The sequence below is a fragment of the Pristiophorus japonicus genome, chromosome 2 (genome assembly GCF_044704955.1).
Source record: "Pristiophorus japonicus isolate sPriJap1 chromosome 2, sPriJap1.hap1, whole genome shotgun sequence".
Lineage (NCBI taxonomy): Eukaryota > Metazoa > Chordata > Chondrichthyes > Pristiophoridae > Pristiophorus > Pristiophorus japonicus.
In genome coordinates, this window is record NC_091978.1 from 28598536 (window position 1) to 28618430 (window position 19895).

A 19895-nucleotide genomic window follows, 5' to 3' on the forward strand; every position below is an offset into this window, starting at 1 on the left:
TAAAGTGGATAGGAAGGACCTGTTTCCCTTTGCAGATGGGTCAACAACCTGGAGGTCATAGATTTAGTCAGTGATTGTGACCATTTTTAAAAAGGGGGACAAGTTCAACTGCGGCAACTACAGGGGAATCTCCCTGCTTTCAGCCACTGGGAAAGTTGTCACTCGAGTTCTCCTCAATCGTCTTCTCATTGTGGCTGAGGAGCTCCTCCCGGAATCACAATGCGGATTTTGTCCCCTACGGGGCACAACAGACATGATCTTTGCAGTGTGCCAGTTGCAGGAAAAATGCAGGGAGCAGCGCCAGCCCTTATACATGGCCTTTTTCAATCTTACAGAGGCCTTTGACACTGTCAAGCGTGAAGGTCTATGGAGCGTCCTCCTCCATTTCGGATGCCCCCAAAAGTTTGTCAACATCCTTCACCTGCTTCACGATGACATGCAGGCCGTGATCTTTACCAGCGGATCCATTACAGACCCAATCCACGTCCGGACCGGGGTCAAACAGGGCTGCATTATCGCTCCAACCCTCTTCTCAACCTTCCTTGCCGCCATGCTCTACCTCACAATTAACAAGCTCCCCGCTGGAGTGAAACTAAACTACAGAACCAGTGGGAAGCTGTTTAACCTACGCCCCCTTCAGGCCAGGTCCAAGACCACCCCAACCTCTGTCATTGAGCTACAGTATGCGGACGATGCCTGCATCTGTGCAGATTCTGAGGCTGAACTCCATGATATGGTCAGTGTATTCACCGAGGCATATGAAAGCATGGGCCTTACGCTTAACATCCATAAGACAAAGGTCCTTCACCAGCCTGTCATCGCCGCACAGCACTGCCCCCCAATCACCAAGATCCACGGCGCGACCCTGGGCAACGTGGACCATTTCCCATATATCGGGAGCCTCTTATCAACAAAGGCAGATATTAATGCGGAGATTCAGCATCGCCTCCAGTGCGCCAGCGCAGCCTTTGGCCGCCTGTGGAAAAGAGTGTTTGAAGACCAGGTCCTCAAATCTACCAACAAACTCATGGTCTACAGGGCTGTAGTAATACCCGCCCTCCTGTATGGGTCTGAGGCATGGACGATGTACAGTAGACACTTCAAGTCGCTGGAGATATATCACCAACGATGTCTCCGCAAGATCCTGCAAATCTCCTGGGAGGACAGGCGCACCAACATCAGTGTCCTCGACCAGGCTAACATCCCCAGTATTGAAGCACTGACCACACTCGATCAGCTTCGCTGGGCAGACCACATAGTACGCATGCCAGGTACGAGACTCCCGAAGCAAATGCTTTATGCGGAGCACCTCCATGGTAAACGAGCCAAAGGAGGACAGCGGAAACGTTATAAGGACACCCTCAATGCCTCCCTGGTAAAGTGCGACATCATCACTGACGCCTGGGAGACCCTGGCTGCAGACCGCCCGAGGTGAGGAAAGTCTATCCGGGAGGGCATTGAGCCCGTTGAGTCTCGACGCAAGGAGCATGAAGAGACCAGGCGCAGGCAGCGGAAGGAGTGCGCGGCAAACCAGCCCCACCCACCCCTTCCCCCGACGAATGACTGTCCCACCTGTAATAGGGTCTGTGGCTCTCTTATCGGACTGTTCAGCCATCAAAGAACTCACTTTGGGAGTGGAAGCATTCCGAGGGATTGCCTATATGATGATGACATTGATTTAAAGTAATTGGTCGAAGGTTTAGAGGGGATTTGAGGGGAATTTTTTTCACCCAGAGAGTGGTGGGGGTCTGGACTCACTGCCTGAAAGGGTGGTAGAGGCAGAAACCCTCACCACATTTAAAAAGTGCTTTGATGTGCACTTGAAGTGCCGTAACCTACAGGGCTACAGACCTAGACCTGGGAGGTGGGATTAGCAAGGATAGCTCTTTATCGGCCGGTGCAGACACGATGGGCCGAAATGGCCTCCTTCTATGCTGTAACTTTCTATGATTCTAGGAGTCACTGGGAATTCCGGGTTCAGTGATCTCGCCCACCTGCACCCTCCCGTCCACCCACCTCTAACCCAACGGGACAAAGAACTCACAGCTAAATAAGGAAAAATGGCCTCTCACAACCACCGGACATCTAAAAGCACTTTTACAATGAAGTACTTTTGGAGTGTCGTCACTGTTAAAATGTGGGAAATGCTGCCACCATATCGACTCATCAGCTAAGTCAGCACACACCTGAGGTCGACCCAATCGTCTGCTGCATCTTGTGTGGAAGATCCGCGGACACCCCGGAAAAGTGGCGGAACAACCACTCGCATTTTTATAGCGCCCGTGGTTAAACGTCCCAACAACGTAAATGCCATTTACGGCTAAGGTATGGCGGGCATTGGGAGAGCCTCTGTGGAAATTCACCCCCACACCTCTCTCCCCCTTTCCTCCAGGGACCAAGCCTGGCTTTGTGGCGGCGTGTATGGGCACAGTATCAGCAGCATTTTTAGGCAGCTGATTTGATATATTGGGTGACCTGATAGAGGTCTTTAAGATTCTGAAAGGGTTGGATAGGGTTGACGTAGTGAAGATGTTTCCACTTGTGGGGGAAATTAAAACTAGGGGCTATAAGCATATGATAGTCACTAATAAATCCAATAAGGAATCCAATAAGGAATTTTGTAATATAGAAATAAATTGTCAAACAGATGAAAAAAATCATCCGCATAGTAACGTGAGACAACAAAGAATCTGGACGCAAAATAAGGAACATGAAGAATGGCATGGAGATAACAGAGTTACTTTAATACTCCCGTGGAACTTTTTGAAGAAAACAGGGAGTTAGAATCATAGGGGCCGATTTTAATGACCTCACCGCCCGCTGCCACTCACTGCCGCCAACATTCCTCCTGAAGATCCATCCAGTGCCACTTTCGGGATGGCCCAGAGTGGGCGGGAGGAGAGTGCCGCCGGGAACCAGCCGCTGACGTCAGCGGACGGCCGAGTGGTGCAATTGCTATTGAGGGAGTGCAGCGAAGGTTCACCAGACTGATTCCCGGGATGGCAGGACTGACATATGAGGAGAGACTGGATCGACTGGACCTGTATTCACTGGAGTTTAGAAGGATGAGAGGGGATCTCATAGAAATATATAAAATTCTGACGGGACTGGACAGGTTAGATGCAGAAAGAATGTTCCCGATGTTGGGGAAGTCCAGAGCCGGGGGTCACAGCCTAAGGATAAGGGGTAACCCATTTAGGACTAAAATGAGGAGAAACTTCTTCAATCAGAGAATTGTGATCCTGTGGAATTCCCTACTGCAGAGAGTTGTTGATGCCAGTTCATTGGATATATTCAAGAGGGAGTTAGATATGGCCCTTATGACTAAAGGGATCAAGGGGTATGGAGAGAAAGCAGGAAAGGGGTACTGGGGGAATGATCAGCCATGATCTTATTGAATCGAAGGGCCGAATGGCCTGCTCCTGCAACTATTTTCTATGTTTCTATGTTTGTATGTAACTGAGCTCCCGCCCGCCGAGCTCCCAGATTCCTGCGGGTGGGAGTCGGCAGGACTCGGCGGCAGAGCAGGGGTGGACGGCTGGCTGGAGGCTGGTCTGTCCCTGTTGGTAAGTATGAAGGACCTGGAAAAAAGGTAAGTGAACATTTTTTTTTAAATTTTCAACACCGACTTACCTGCATGGGTTCCCCTGAAGGTCTTCGGATAGTTTTTGTATTTTGTATTTGTGATTTCTTTCAAGTGTTCAACCCTCCCCGGGCCCGACTCCATCCTCGGCCGCACTTGGGCGGTAAGCACCTCTGCCGCCGAGAATGGGACCTCCCGCCTGCTGCCGCCCAGATTGGCGGCGTACATCATCCATTTGCCACCCGCCGACCTTCGAGGGACCTTCTTCATGATTATCCCGCCCAAAGTACAGTCCGGTACCTCGGCGGCTATCGGCGGCACTTTGGGCAGTACTTGGGCGGGTGGAGCCCTTGCTGAAAATCGGCCCCATAGAATCTTACAGCACAGAAGCAGGCTGTTTGGTCCATCGTTGCTGTCCTGGCTCTTTGAAAGTGCTATCCAATTAGTTCCACCCCTCTGCTCTTTCCCCACCATCCTACATTTTTTTTCCCTTTTCCAATATATCTAATTCCCTTTTGAAAGTACTATTGAACCTGCATCCACCCTGTCTCTTAAAAGATTAAACAGACCAGGGCACTTTTCTGTCGAAAAGCAAAGGTCGAAGGGTGAACTGATAGAGGTCTTTAAGATTCTGAAGGGGTTTGATAGGGTTGACATTGACAAGATGTTTCCACTTGTGGGGGAAACTAAAACTAGGGGTCAAAAGCATATGATAGTCACTAATAAATCCAATAAGGAATTCAGGAGAAACTTCTTTATCCAGAGAGTGGTTAGAATGTGGAACTTGCAGGAGCAGTTGAGGCAAATAACACTGATACATTTAAGGATGTCATGTATTTGCTTCATGGGTTCCTTGCTTAAGAATTCAGAGCAACACATTGCTATCAAGAACTAATTGGTTTATTAGCAAAAGGGTTAACAATCACACTACACTTTACCAGTTCATCCACCAAGCTCAGACCTACCTTGTCGTGGATCCCCTGAACCCAACTGGCTGGGGTTTTATTGAGTCTTGTGAACATCACGTGACTGGCTAAGCCACTCACAACTCAACAGCTCTACAACTATTTTAAGCAGAACATTAAATCAAGTGCCCCCTTTTGGCACGAGCACTAGAACCCACAAATTTCCAAATAAAACTTCACCAGAAACATAGATCAAATAAAAATTAGGTTGCCGGGGGTGATGATGTATTCCTGTCCGGTGCCCACCTCTCGTTAAAAGCTCAACAAACCTGTGAGCATACTCACAGGTGCATATATTACAAAGGAGAGACTAGATAAGCACGAAGGAGAAAAGAATAGAAGGTTATGCTCCAATGGTTAGATGAAGAAGGGTGGGAGGAGGCTTGTGTGGAGCATAAACACTGGCATGGACCAGTTGAGACGAATGGCCTGTTTCTGTGCTGTACATTCTGTGTAATTCTATGCAAGTCTTTCTTACTATGTATTGTGGAAATTAAGCTAACCTACAACACTGCTGGCATTCAGGCCTTTCACAAGTTATTTATTTTTCTCTTCAAACTTTAATGTAATATGTTTTCTGGCTTTGCTGAAAATTGCATTCAACTCTTCAAGGGGTTCTAATTATAAGGATACAGTCTTCTTCCATGCTGCAGAACAAATGTGTTTCTGCAAAGGAGCCACTAAATACATCAATCATACCCGACGTAAAAGACATTCCTGAACCTAACAATATAGGAATAATTGCAGTCTTAAATGACAACCTGCCATACTTTCTAGATTGTTCACAGTGTCGAGTCTGGGCCTTTCAACCTGCCACTTAGTAACTTCATGGACTTTTACGCATAATTCATTTCAAAGCTCCAGGGACAGATGAGGGTGCCAGTAGTTTGCCTATAGGAAGTGGCACAGTAGTCCAAACGATGTCGCCCAGGAAAGTGTTTCACCAACCTGAAGATCATGGGTTAAAACCTTTGGGGTGCTTGGTACTTGAATCTGTCACTGGTGGTTTGTGATAAACCTGTCATCTTATCGATGGATTGTTAGATCAAGCTTAAAAAGTAGCTCCCATTTCCAGGTGAGCCGAGTGATGTAATTGGTTAGATAACTGTCATTGTGCGAGAGAGGGTACAGAGGAGATTTACGAGGATGTTGCCAAGTATGGAGAATTTTAGCTGTGAGGAAAGATTGGATAGGCTGGGATTGTTTTCTTTTGAACAGAGGAGACTGAGGGCAGACATCATTGAGATGTATAGAATTATGACGGACCTAGATAGAGTGGCTAGGAAGCATCTATTTCCCTTCAAAAATAACTGGAGCATGCCACTGCAACTTCCAGCGTAAGCTGACACAAGCGTGCGATGGCTTCGAGGTGGGTGATTGGGTGACATCATCAGGACCCAGGTCGCCGTTTGGAGTGTGGGCAGAAACATCGGCAGGGCCCTGGTACAGCAGAGGAGCGGTTAGGTCGTGGCGGACTTGCGACGACTGATCGGGGCGGAGGAGTGATGACGGATCGTGGCTGAGTTTTGGTGGGTGACCGTGGCGGAAGTTCGGCAAATGTTTGGTGCGGAGGTGCGGCGGGGGATCGTGGCGGAGGTGCAGTGAGTGTTTTTGTGGCGGAGGAGCGGTGAGGGTTCGTGGTGGAGGTACGGCGAATGTTTGTGGCGGAGGAGTGGCAAGAGATCGTGGCGGAGCTGCGGCGAATGAGGGTATGGGACCCAGAAAAGCCAAGGGCCCAGGGGCAGTACGGTCCTGCCCACACTGAGATATGTGAGCACACTAGGTCCATGCAGCAGAGCAGGTCTCCAGCCGTCCCGGTTAACCCTTGCCGCTGGATAAAGGCCGAGCTCTGTCAAGCCTGTGTGGTGGCTGTTGTGCAATGGTCACCGCACATTAAAAAAGTCCATGCACAGGGCATCTTCCACCCCTTCAATTGCAGTTCAGGACTGGAACATCGGGTCCTTTATTGAAACATCTGTGAACTCATGTGGAAGCAAGTCACCCTCGTTCGAGGGACCACCTATGATGATGATTTCCCTTAGCCACGAGGTAAATAACCAGGGGGCATAGATTTGAAATCATTGGTAGAAGGATTAAAGGGGAGATGAAGAAACATTTTTTCACTCAGAGGGTGGTGGGGGTCTGGAACTCACTGCCTGAAAGGGTGGTGGAGAAATGTCATGTATGCACATTCTCTTTGTAGCCACCAGAGGGGGTCATTGTTGGAGGCCACTGAGCAGCACGCACATGGTGCTGCTCAGGTATAAAAGGCCAGCCATTTTGAGAGTCAGGCACTTTGGGCCTAAATAAAGCAGAGCCAAGGTTATACCTTGCTTAGTTAAACAGTACTCAGTTTGAAACTTTATTGCATACATAACATTTGACGACGAAAATAAAAGAACCTTTGTTTGCAAAATGAGCACGATTGGATTTTTAGAGTGATTTGTGGAGGGGGAAGATTGGGCAGACTTTGTGAGCTATTTGAACCAGTACTTCGTGGCCAACAAAATGAAGGGGGCCGACGATACAGATCGGCGCCAGGCCGTGTTCCTCACTGTGTGCGGTTCAAAGATCTACGGTCTGATAAAGAATCTATTCATGCCTAGTGATCCAACAGAGAAAACGTATGAGGAGTTGGGTACATTGGTATGGGAGCACCTCAAGTCAGACGACGGCATCATCATCTCAAGATGCAGGTTTTATACACACGTTCGATCGGAGAGCCAGAGCGCGGCGGAATTCGTTGCCGTCCTGAGACATCTAGCGGGACCGTGCAAGTTCAGGACGTGCTGCGGGACTTCTTTGTTATCGGTATCAACCACGAGGTGATCCTGCACAAACTTCTGGTGGTGGAGGAGTTGGATTTAAAAAGGGCCATCCAGATCACTCAATCAATCATGTATGACGACGGACAGGAGTCTAAAGCAAATAGTGGTGAAGAACCGAACCTCGGCAAGTACTGTAAATGCAATTGACTCAGCATTCGGCAGCGTGGCACATGGCAGGGCCTATCTGTAAGGGGGTGGTCTCTATGAGGAGGTCAGGTTCCCTTCTGACCAACTTGAGCGGTTCGAATCGCTCCCACTCCTTTGGGTTCTAGACTCTGGATTTATTTGGGAGATGTGACAAAGTGCAAAGGGACACTGGTTTGATGCAAAAGAACTTTGATTTTATTACAGTCAAGAAATTACAAACTTTTATTACTCTAATAAGAAAATACAATGTCAGAACTTTTCAAACTTATTAAAGAACAATACCTTACACTCTCAGAGGGGATTACAATAGCTTATAATGATTCTAATAGAGGACAACACATTACATTCAAAGGGGGTTACTGTAGAATTACACCTCCCACCTCCCAATACCTAATTCTAGCTCGGTTGGACTCCAGGGCAGGCAGGGACTATGCTTACCAATCCCTTTTGACAGTTAGCGGTAGATCACAGTTTCAGGATTCGCTGGATGTGGTAGAGTCTGCTTGCCGTACCCCGAATGTCGGAGATGACTTCTTGCTGCGCAATCTTCAGTTGGGTTGAGTCCGCTGATGTGGTAAGGCGCGTTTTGGATCTATGGGGTAAGTACCCATTTTCTTTGGCTAGAAATAGGTTTCTACAGTCCTTTAGGTAATGTTTTACCTGTTGGTAGGTCAGGATTAGATTGTAGAGTGGAAACTTTTCGAATCTTCGGTTTTTTCCTGTTGGAATGTTGTTTCGAGTTTGGTCGATCGCGGTGGTTTTTCGTTGTTCCACGTTGGCTGTGGTCGGTTGCTGCTGCGATGGTGATGTTCTTCCTTCCTTTAGGACTTCAGGACTTCGAGGCTGGAGAAGTTAGTTTACAACTGTCACCTTGGTTTCTTTCCTTGTCTTGATGACACAAGCGTAGTATGGTACTAGGCGTAGTGTGGCATACCCTCTGTTGAAACAGGGGGCCAGTTATACGGTTTGAGTGGTTCTAATCTTGGCGCCAAATCAGTTCAGAATTTTTTGTTTAAATTTGACGGGCTTGACTCTTTGTAATATTTTGCCGGGCTCGTTATAAGTTAATATGTTTTGGGTGGGTTGATGTTCGAAAACTGTTTCCTGTTGGGAATATTAGCTTGGTAATCACAATGTCCTTTTATATTTCTATTGTTGAGGCCAATTCACTAAATATATTCAAAAAGGAGTTAGATGTAGTCCTTACTACTAGGGGGATCAAGGGGTATGGCGAGAAAGCAGGAATGGGGTACTGAAGTTGCATGTTCAGCCATGAACTCATTGAATGGCGGTGCAGGCTCGAAGGGCCGAATGGCCTACTCCTGCACCTATTTTCTATGTTTCTATGTTTCTATGCTTAGTTTTTCACATACAGGCTGGATTGAGCCCCTTTGTGATGTATATGCTGGAATGGTTTTCCAGATTCAGGTTGGTGGCTGGCTATCTCTGGGCTATTTGTTGTAATGTTAATGACTCTTGTGGAGAAGGATTCTCGAATACCCATTTCTCCAGACAAGTTAACTTAGTCCCAACATCCAGACAATTCCAATAATCAAGTTGTCTCCTGTTAGTTCTTTAGGCCCACCCACAACCTTGAATTTGTCTTTTAAAATCCAAAATTCGATTAAAGTTCGTAGTTTCTTCCATAAGCATTTTAAGATTTCAAACTTTCTGGTAGATAGTCCCAAATTAAATTTCCTTTCGAATGATCCCAAACACTGAGGGGGGGGGGGGGGGGGGGCGGGATTCTTGTGAATTTTGCACCTTTCATATCCGGCTGCGTTCGCAAAACCTGTGGCTGCCCAAAGTCCGCCAGCGGGAATGTATCCGACTGCTCCGTGTTTGCGTTGTGGGGGAAATCATCGGCACCAGCAGTGCTGATTTAAGCAATATAGTTGCAAAGGCTGTCTGAGAGTGGGGCATCTCCAGCGCAAGTGTCCACTAATGAGCAAACGAACTGTGACACACCATGTGGAGGATGAGAGTCAGACTAGCGCGGATCCGGATACGCAATCCGAGATGCCAGAGGAGGAAGTGTATGGACTGTACTCCTTCATAACCAAGAGTAAACCAATTTTGATTAATGTGAAGTTTAACGGGATACCGATATCGATGGAACTGGACATGGGGGGGGGAGAGTCAATCGATCATGAACGAGAGGGCATTTAATAAGCTGTGGGTACTAAGACTGTGAGGCAAACTTGCAGGAAACACATGGATCAGACAAAGCTGAAGCACACAGACGAGCCAATACAGTCGGACGAAGAAACCATCAACGACCAACCAACCTACCAGCAGTCTTCAGAGGACTCAAGGGTCATCAGTGAACCCGGAATTTCCATCACGGACTTGTTCAATAAAAATGGACTTGCAATTCCTGACATGGCCACTGCCACCCCCAACAAGTCAGTCATCCAACCATCAGCCACAACAGACCCCGAACATTCACCCAAGGCTGGAATCGAACTGAGATGGTCAACCCGGGAGCGCAAAGCACCAGACCGTCTCAACCTGTGAAGGACTGTGATAAGATCTCAGAGGGGGGTATTGTCATGTACGTACATTCTGTTTGTAGCCACCAGAGGGGGTCATTGTTGGAGGCCACTGAGCAGCATGCACATGGTGCTGCTCAGGTATAAAAGGCCAGCCATTTTGAGAGTCAGGCACTTTGGGCCTAAATAAAGCAGAGCCAAGGTTGAACCTTGCTTCGTTAAATAGTACTCAGTTTGAAACTTTATTGCATACATAACGGGCAGAACACTCATCGCATTTAAAAGGTACTTGGATATGCACTTGGTTAAGTGTCGTATCCTATAGGGCTACGGACTAAGAGCTGGAAAATGGGATTAAGCTGATAGCTCTTTCGGCCAGCACAGAGACGATGGGCTGAATGGCCTTCTTCTATGCTATAACTCTACTTTCACCTCAGGAATATGAGTCCATACCTCAATTTAGCCCATCAATGGCGTCTTTAGTCATCTGGGCCCCATGCTCTGGACTTCAATCCTAAACCCCTCAAACTTTCCACCATTCTTCCCTCCTTTAAACCCCTCCATAAATCTATCTCTTTGACCAAACCCTGAATATCTCATTCTTTGGCTCGGCATCTATTTTTGTCTAAGTAGGCCTCTGTGGCTCAATGGGTAGAACTCTTGCCTCTGAGTCAGAATGTTGTGGGTTGAAGTCCCACTCTCGGAACTTTTAGAACAGAAAATCTAATCTAACACTCCAGTGTAGTACTGAGGGAGTGCTGCACTGTTGGAGGTGCTGCCTTTTGGATGAGACATTAAATCGAGGGCCCCCCCGTATGCTCTCTCAAGTGAATGTAAAAGATCCCATGGAAGGCACTATTTCAAAGAAGAACAGGGGAGTTGTACCCTGTGTCCTGACCAATACTTAGTCCTCAATCAATGTAAGACAAAACGGATTATCTGGTCATTACCACTTCGCTGTTTGTGGGAGCTTGCTTGTGGGCAATTTGGCTGCCGCATTTTCCACATTACAAGATTGACTACATTCCAAAAGTATTTCATTGGCTGTAAAGGGCTTTGCGACGTCCGGTGGTCGTGAAAGGCGCTATATAAATGCAAATCTTTGCTTCTTTCCGTGAAGTGCATTGGGGAGTTTTTTCAGGTCTATGATGTTATATAATTGCAAGTTGTTAATGTTAAGTTTAAATCCAACCCACAATGGTTGGATAAAGCCTTATTTACCACAGGACAGAGCTTCTATGATAAGTGAGCATGGTTCGTCTCAATCTGGATCGTCTTTGTCGAGTTTGTTCTCATTTATGTGCCAGTCCTTGGCGATATCATCTGGAAACATCTGGTCAGCTTCAACATATTTGCTGATGATAAGAACATAAACATAAGAACATAAAAAATAGGAGCAGGAGTAGGCCATATGGTCCCTCGAGCCTGGTCCGCCATGCAATAAGATCATGACTGATCTGCTCATGGACTCAGCTCCACTTCCCCGCCCGCTCCCCATAACCTCTTATCTCCTTATCGTTTAAGAAACTGTCTATTTCTGTCTTAAGTTTATTCAACGTCACAGCTTCCACAGCTCTCTGAGGCAACGAATTCCACAGATTCACAACACTGAGAGAAGAAGAAATTTCTCCTCATCTCAGTTCTAAATGGGCGGCTAAGATCATGCCCTCTAGTTCTAATCTCCCCCATCAGTGGAAACATCCTCTCTGCATCCACCTTGTCAAGTCCCCTTATAATCTTATACATTTCGATAAGATCACCTCTCATTCTTCTGAATTCCAATGAGTAGAGGCCCAACCTACTCAAACTTTCCTCATAAGTCAACCTCCTCATCTCCGGAATCAACCTAGTGAACCTTCTCTGAACTGCCTCCACTGCAAGTATATCCTTTTGTAAATATGGAAACCAAAACTGCACGCAGTATTCTAGCTGTGGCCTGGAATACCTAAATGATACCCAGAGTTGTCAAATAAAAGAAGAGAGAGAACTGGTATCTATACAATGCCTTTCATTTTCTCAAGCCCCTCCAACGTGCATCACACCAACAACTTACCTTTTATGAAGTTCAGTCACTGTTGCTTTTTAGCACATTTAGCAGTCCATTTGTGTACAGCAAGATCCCACAGGCAGGAAGTTAGTTAAAATGTCGATGGACGAATGTTGGCCAGGGCATGGGGAGTACTCCCTGCTCTTCTTCAACAAGTACAAACCAGCACTCTTAGCATCCATAGTATGGATTCTGCAAATTTGCACTCCCAAACCTAATTCCCATTTAGTTGACAGGTCCATTCAAGAGAAACACGGGATGGTTGGTGAGGAAGATAGTAAGACATCACACTGAAGTTGAAGGTGAAACAAATTTGTTGGAACAAACAGAGCAGGAGAGTGCTGCCCAATATCTTAGCCAATATTTATCCCTGAACTAACATCTCTAAACTAAAAATTATTATTTCATTTATCTCATTGCAGTTTGTGTGACATTGCCATGAGAAAATAGTCCAGGACTCTGGATTATTAGTCCAGTAACATAACAACTATGCTACCATGCCTCATATAGTAAAGTGAAGATTTTTCTGGGCCTGCTCGAGGTTCAGTGAATATTAGAAAATTGAGCCGGTAGGACTGTATGCATGTACAGGCACCAAACCAATGAATTCATGAAAGGAACATCAGGTGTGTTCTCCGAGATGCCTAATTTTCTGATATTCATTGCACCCACAAAAATCTTCCCATAAAAGAGATGATTTCACCATTACCGAGTTGAGAATGGTAGCATAGTGGTACTGTCACTGGATTAATAATCACCCTGGACAAATGATCCAGAGACGCAAGGTCAAATCCCACCAAGGCAGCTGGGGAATTATAATTCAGTTAATTAAATAAATCTGGAATGAAAAGCAGGTATCAGTAATGGTGACCATGAAGCTACCAGAATGTCATAAAAACCCATCTGGTTCATTAATGTCCTTTAGGGAAGGAACTCTGCCGTCCTTACCCGGTCTGGCCTATATGTGACTCCAGGCCCACAGCAAAATGGTTGATTCTTAACTACCCTCTGAAATGGACTAGCAAGCCACGCAGTTGTATACAACCACTAAAAAAACAATAATAAGAATAAAACCAGATGGACCATCCGTCATCGACCTTGGCACCAGCTACGGACACGACAACAGCACACCCAGCCCAGTCAACCTTGCAAAGTCCTTCTTACTAACATCTGGGGACATGTGCCAAAATTGGGAGAGCTGTCCCACAGACCAGTCAAGCAACAGCCTGACATAATCATACTCACGGAATCATACCTTTCAGCCAATGTCCCAGACTCTGCGCTTGGGAAAATGTTGGAGTCCATTATTAAAGAAGCTGTAGCAGGACATTTGGAAAAGCATAATTCAGTCAGGCAGAGTCAGCATGGATTTATGAAGGGGAAGTCATGTTTGACAAATTTGCTGGAATTCTTTGAGGATGTAATGAACAGGATGAATAAAGGGGAACCAGTGGATGTGGTGTATTTGGACTTCCAGAAGGCATTTGACAAGGTGCCACATAAAAGGTTACTGCACATGATATATGCTCACAGGGTTGGGAGTAATATATTCGCATGGATAGAGGATTGGCTAACTAACAGAAAACAGAGAGTCGGGATAAATGGTTCATTCTCTGGTTGGCAATCAGTAACTAGTTCGGTGCTGGAGGGATCAGTGCTGGGACCCCAACTATTTACAATCTATATTAACGACTTGGAAAAAGGGACTGAGTGTAACATAGTCAAGTTTGCTGATTATACAAAGATGGGAGGAAATGCAATGTGTGAGGAGGACACAAAACACCTGCAAAAGAACATAGTGTTAGAACATCCACTTTTGTGCTTAGCGCCCAAAAATGGGCATTATTTCCGGCTTGGATGGTAAAAAGGGTTTTCAGATTACCGGCTTTTCACGCATTTTCAAAGCACCTAGTCTCCATTTTTGAAAATGGGCGTGACCGTGAGCGATATGAAATGGGCGGTAGCATAACATTTTTTTGACCTTCTGCCGTAAAGTGTGGCCGTCCTTAGCAACCGCATGGCAACGCTCGATTCCCACGATTCAGGAGGTCAAGAGTCATCATGACATGCGCAGAAGAGGAGGCAGAGAGAGAGGGAGCTCAGAAGCACTGAAGGTGTGTGCTTGTTTGGCTGTTGTGGGAGGCACGAGAGAGATTCACCAGTAGCAAAAGGCCTACTAAGCACCAAGAGCATAGTTGGCACCGAGTTTTTGTCCAACAAATAAGAAATAACATGGAAGGGAGGAGGAGGCCCTGGAGCTGGTAGCCAGGAACACTGGTGGCAGAGGCCTCCCAGTGGTCCCAGAGCGTGGCACTGCACCTCAAGGTGCCGCACCCCCATTGCCAACCACACATGAGAGCCAGCAGCAACATCTTGCTTCTGGCTAGGAGCAAGTTCCCACCTCGGGACCATCCTCTTCCATATCCGTCCACACGGCATTTCGGCCATCACCTCTCCCTCCACTCCCCCGCAATGAAGCATCGCCTTGGGAGCTCTTCAGCCAGGCGGCTTGGAGTCAGGAGAGAAAGGGAAGGGGTAGAGGTGGAGAGGAGAAGCCTGGTGGGGGGGAGGGGGAAGCGTTGGTTTGTACAGAAATACTGATGATTTCAGACTAATGTTCGGTTTAAATGTTTTTTATTTAACAAAACCTTGTAGCGCATTGGCTCAGATAGCTGCATCGTTACACGCTGGTGATTCCTTAATTTCAAAGGGTATAATGACAATTAACTTCAATCAACTTAAACTTTAACTGTCACCAAGGTGATGCCCACCATTGTTGTATCACTTGCACACCCAGCAGTGTGTCAGCCTTGTAAACAACACCAAAGCGATCATTGATGAGCTCCTGACGTAAGGCTCTTGCAGCTACCACGGGCCCTTTCATGTGGTCTACAGGGGGGCGGGAGCATGGCTTCAGCTTCAGCCTGATTGTCTGGGCCAATGTCAGCATCCGCCTCCTCGTCCTCCTCTTCCTCCCTCTGGTGAGGTGGACTGTCAGACCCATCAGGCAATTCTTGTCCCCTCCTGATAGCCAAGTTGTGCATGGAGCACACCACCACGAATTGAGCTACCTGTTCAGGGTGGTATTGGAGGTCGCCTCCTGAGTGGTGCAGGCATCTAAAGCGCTGCTTCAGCACTCCAATGGTATTCTCCACGATATTGCGAGTTGCTCCGTGGCTCTCGTTATATCGCCTCTCAGATTTGGTGTGGATGTTACGCAGGGGGAGGTCATCAGCCAGGTGGTGAGGCTCTATCCTTTGTCACCAAGCATCCAGCATTGATCTTGTGGCTGATTGTTAAACAAGTCAGATACAGTGCTCTCACGCAGGATGTGAGCATCATGGATGCTGCCTGGAAATTGAGCATTCACTGCCAGTATAATTTGCTGGTGGTCGACAACCAGTTGGACATTCAGGGAGTGGAACCCCTTGCGGTTCCTGAAAATCTCTGCATCCTAAAAAGGTGCCCACATCACGATTTGCGTGCAGTCTATTGCTCCCTGCACCTTGGGGAAGTTTGCAATTCTGGAGAATCCTAGAGCCCTCTCACTCTGTGCCTCCTTGGTCATAGGGAAGCTGATCAAGTCCCTCCTGCGTGCATACAAGGCTTCAGTGACCTGTCTAATGCAGCAATGTGTGGCATGCTGAGAAAGTCCGTAAATGTCTCCAGCTGTGGCCTGAAAAGAACCCGAGGCATAGAATGATAGTGCTGCAGTGACCTTGACATCGATGGACAGTGCAGTACTGATGGTGCTGGCAGGTTGCAGATCTGCCCTTATCAGCTGGCATAGATCAATGATAACCTCTTTGTGGAAGCGCAGTCTCCGAAGGCAGGTGGTGTCGGGCAAGTCGAGGTAAGAATGCTTCTCCTTGTACTTGTGGGGGATGTAACGTCTGGTCCTCCTCATCAGTCTGTCACGTCTTACATTGGGCACATAATGCAGTGGAGCATTCCTTCGGCGATGTCGAGTCTGTTGCATATAATTGGTCACCAAGAGAGGGTGAGAAAGGACAGGCCCTATTGCAGTAGCTCTCTGTTTTCCACCGATTGGTCACAAGCAAGGAATGTCCCGATGAACGCACCTCTTCAATTCCTAATGGTCACAGTGTGGTCAATATGTTTTTACAGATGTTCACATCAAATCCAATGACCTGCAGAGTACATCCGAACTCTGCCGAGGTTGAAGCACAGCCACCTTTTAAAGGACGCGACATGTGATCAAGAACATGATGTCCATAACGCCGTGATTAGGTCCAGTTAGTTCCACTTTTTCTTGGTGTTTTTTTGGACGAGCGATATTGTGGTCAATATGTGTGCGCGGTGGTGAAATTGACGCTGGGTGATCTCATGGCTGCTAGTTTCAATAAATATGCTCTTTACGACAAAAAAAAGTGGGCGGGCGTTAATATTGAATCTCGGCGTTAAATCAGTGCGGAAAGTAACGCTGGCCGATATTATGGCCGTTGATTTCGCCCATTGTGATGATTCCACCCCAAAAAAGTGGCTGGGCGGTAATATTTTTTCCCGGCGTTAAGCACATGGGGAAAGTAATGCTCGCTGATAAGTTTCCTAAAAATGCCTGTCAGTTTCCATTTTGTGCCAAAATGGGCGATATCTGGGCGTTATACGTCATTTCAGCGGTAAAATGGGTGTTAAGTAGGTGTTAAGCATTCAAAAAAAGTGGAGGTTCTCACCCATGGACAGGCTAAGTGAGTGGGCGAACATTTGACAGATGGAGTATAATGTTGGAAAGTGTGAAGTTATGCACTTTGGCAGAAAAAAATCGAAGCAAAAGTTATTATTTAAATGGAGAAAAATTGCAAAGTGCTGCAGTACAGGACCTGGGGGTCCTGGTGCATGAAACACCAAAGGTTAGTATGCAGGTACAGCAAGTGATCAGGAAGACCAATGGAATCTTGACCTTTTTTGCAAATGGTATGGAGTATAAAAGCAGGGAAGTCTTGCTGCAGCTATACAGGATATTGGTGAGGCCGCACCTGGAATAGTGCGTACAGTTTTGGTTTCCATATTTACAAAAGGATATACTTGCTTTGGAGGCAGTTCAGAGAAGGTTCACTTGGTTGATTCCGGATTGACTTATGAGGAAAGGTTGAATAGGTTGGGCCTCTACTCATTGGAATTCAGAAGAATGAGAGGTGATCTTATCGAAACGTATAAGATTATGAGGAGGCTTGACAAGGTGGATGCAGAGAGGATGTTTCCACTGATAGGGGAGACTCGAACTAGAGGGCATAATTTTAGAATAAGGGGTCGCCCATTTAAAACAGAAATGAGGAGGAATTTCTTCTCTCAGAAGATTGTAAATCTGTGGAATTCGCTGCATCAGAGAGCTGTGGAAGCTGGGAGATTGAATAAATTTAAGACAGAGATAGACAGTTTCTTCACCGATAAGAGAATCAGGGATTATGGGGAGCGGGCAGGGAAGTGGAGCTGAGTCCATCATCAGATCAGGCATGACCGTATTAAATAGCGGAGCAGGCTCGAGGAGCCAAATGGCTTACTCCTGTTCCTATTTCTTATGTTCTTATGTTCTTATGTGCTCCTCCATCAACATCAGTGGGAATGTCCTTTTGCACCGGAAGGACAGACCCACCAGGAGTGGTGGCACAGTGGTATACAGTCGGGAGGGAGTGGCCTTGGGAGTCCTCAACATTGATTCCAGACCCCATGAGGTCTCATTGGTTCAAATCCTGCATGGGCAAGAAAACTCCTGCTGATTACCACCTACTGCCCTCTCTCAGGTGATGAATCAGTACTCCTCCATGTTGAACACCACTTGGAAGAAGCACTGAGGGAGAATGTACTCTGGGTGAGGGACTTCAATGTCCATTATCAAGAGTGCTTGGTAGCACCGCTATTGACCGAGCTGGCCGAGTCCTGAAGGACATAGCTGTCAGACTGGGCTTATGGCAGGTGGTGAGAGAACCAACACGAGGGAAAAACCGAATTGAACTTGTTACGTTCAGAATAACTCCACAAGACTGTATGCTGTAAGTTCAAACTGATGTGACCTTAGTCTGTTTAATCAAACTCCAGAGTGAAGAAGCAGCATGGTAGACAACCTTTTATACTTGTTTGCACGAGATGTGCAGGTGACCCTTGGGTCTCCAACAGGTGCGCCTCCTGGTGGCAAGTCTTAGACTATTATAAAGTTAACATACATAACAAACTCGTCCACACCATTCTACCTGTTGCAGATGGATCTGTCCAGGATAGCATTGGTAGCAGCGACCACTGCTCAGTCATTGTGGAGACAAAGTCCTGTCTTCACACTGAGGACATCATCTATCGTGTTGTGTGTCACTACCACCATGCTAAATGGGATAGATTCAGAACTGATCTAGCACAGTTTTGTTTATTTTTTGATAAGCAGGCATTTTTGAGCAAGATACCGCATGGTGTTGAGGTATAGATCAGCCATGATTTTATTGAATGGAAGGAACGGGCTCGAGGCACTGAATGGCCTCCTCCTGTCCCTAATACGAGCGGCTGATGTTTGTGGGCCATGCGGTGAGGTTGTGCCCTTGGAGCACGGATTGGAGAAAGGACAATGGTGGCACAGCCACGATTCTCTGACACGCCTTCCCGACGTGGGTGATTGCGCCATTGATGCTGCTCCCCGGGTGTACGCCCCACTCTGTTGGAAGGCCGAGGGACTGTTCAAAATAAGCGATGGGGGTCATTTCAATCTGATGCACCTTGCGGACGTGATTGGGTGCAACATTGGATTACACTCTGCACGATATTACTTTCCGTTGAATTTAATGGAGAGGTTGTAAAGCCAGCATTTGCACTCAATCCCATCAGTTTCCTGTCAATGACAACACCTTGCACTTATATAGCGCCTTTAATGTAGCAAAACGGCCTTGGCAGAATGCGATCAGACAATATTTGACACCAAGCCACATCGAAGATATTAAGACATATGAACATACGAACGATGGGGGACATGTAAAGACCCTCTGGTCCATCCAACCTGCCCCACACAATTTGTGATGTCTTGTGTATCACAACGTATAAACTCCGCACCCCACCCAAAACCATGTGATCACCTGGAAGAGGTGAAAAAACAATTTGAGGGGAAAATAATTTGGGAAACTCCTCTCCGACCCATCGATCGAAACTTGTCCATGAAATCACCCTTGCATTGTTGGACCCAATTTTTTGGTAAGTTGTATTTTTATATCCTCATACCATTCTAGTGAATCTGCATTGTATCCTCTCTAAAGCTTCACTCTCTTTCCTCCAGTGTGGAGCCCAAAACCGCACACAATGCTCTAAAGTTTTATATAAGCTCATCATTTGCTCATAGCTTTTATATTTAAAGCTCTTGTGATTCAAACTCGAATTCCATTAGTCTCATCAATCTAAAATGCTGCCTTTAATGTCCTGTGAACATGCACTTCCCTGTCCCTCCAGATCCCTCTGTTCTTCCAGAGCCTACTTCCATTCAGAGTACATGTGCACTGAGCATTGGATTCACCTATTCATAGAACCATAGAATGGTTACAGCACAGAAGAAGGCCATTTGGCCCATCGAGCCTGTGCCGGTTCTCTGCACGAGCACCTCAGCTATTCCCACTCCCCTGCCCTTTCTCCGTAACCCTGCAATTTTTTTTCTTTCAGGTACTTATCCAACTCCCTTTTGAAAGCCGCGATTGAGTCTGCCTCCACCACCCTTTCAGGCCGTGCATTCCAGATCCTCACCACTCGCTGCATCAAAATGTTTTTCCTCGTGTCACCATTGGTTCTTCTGCCAATCACCTTAAATCTGTGTCCTCTGGTTCTTGACCCTTCCACCAATGGGAACAG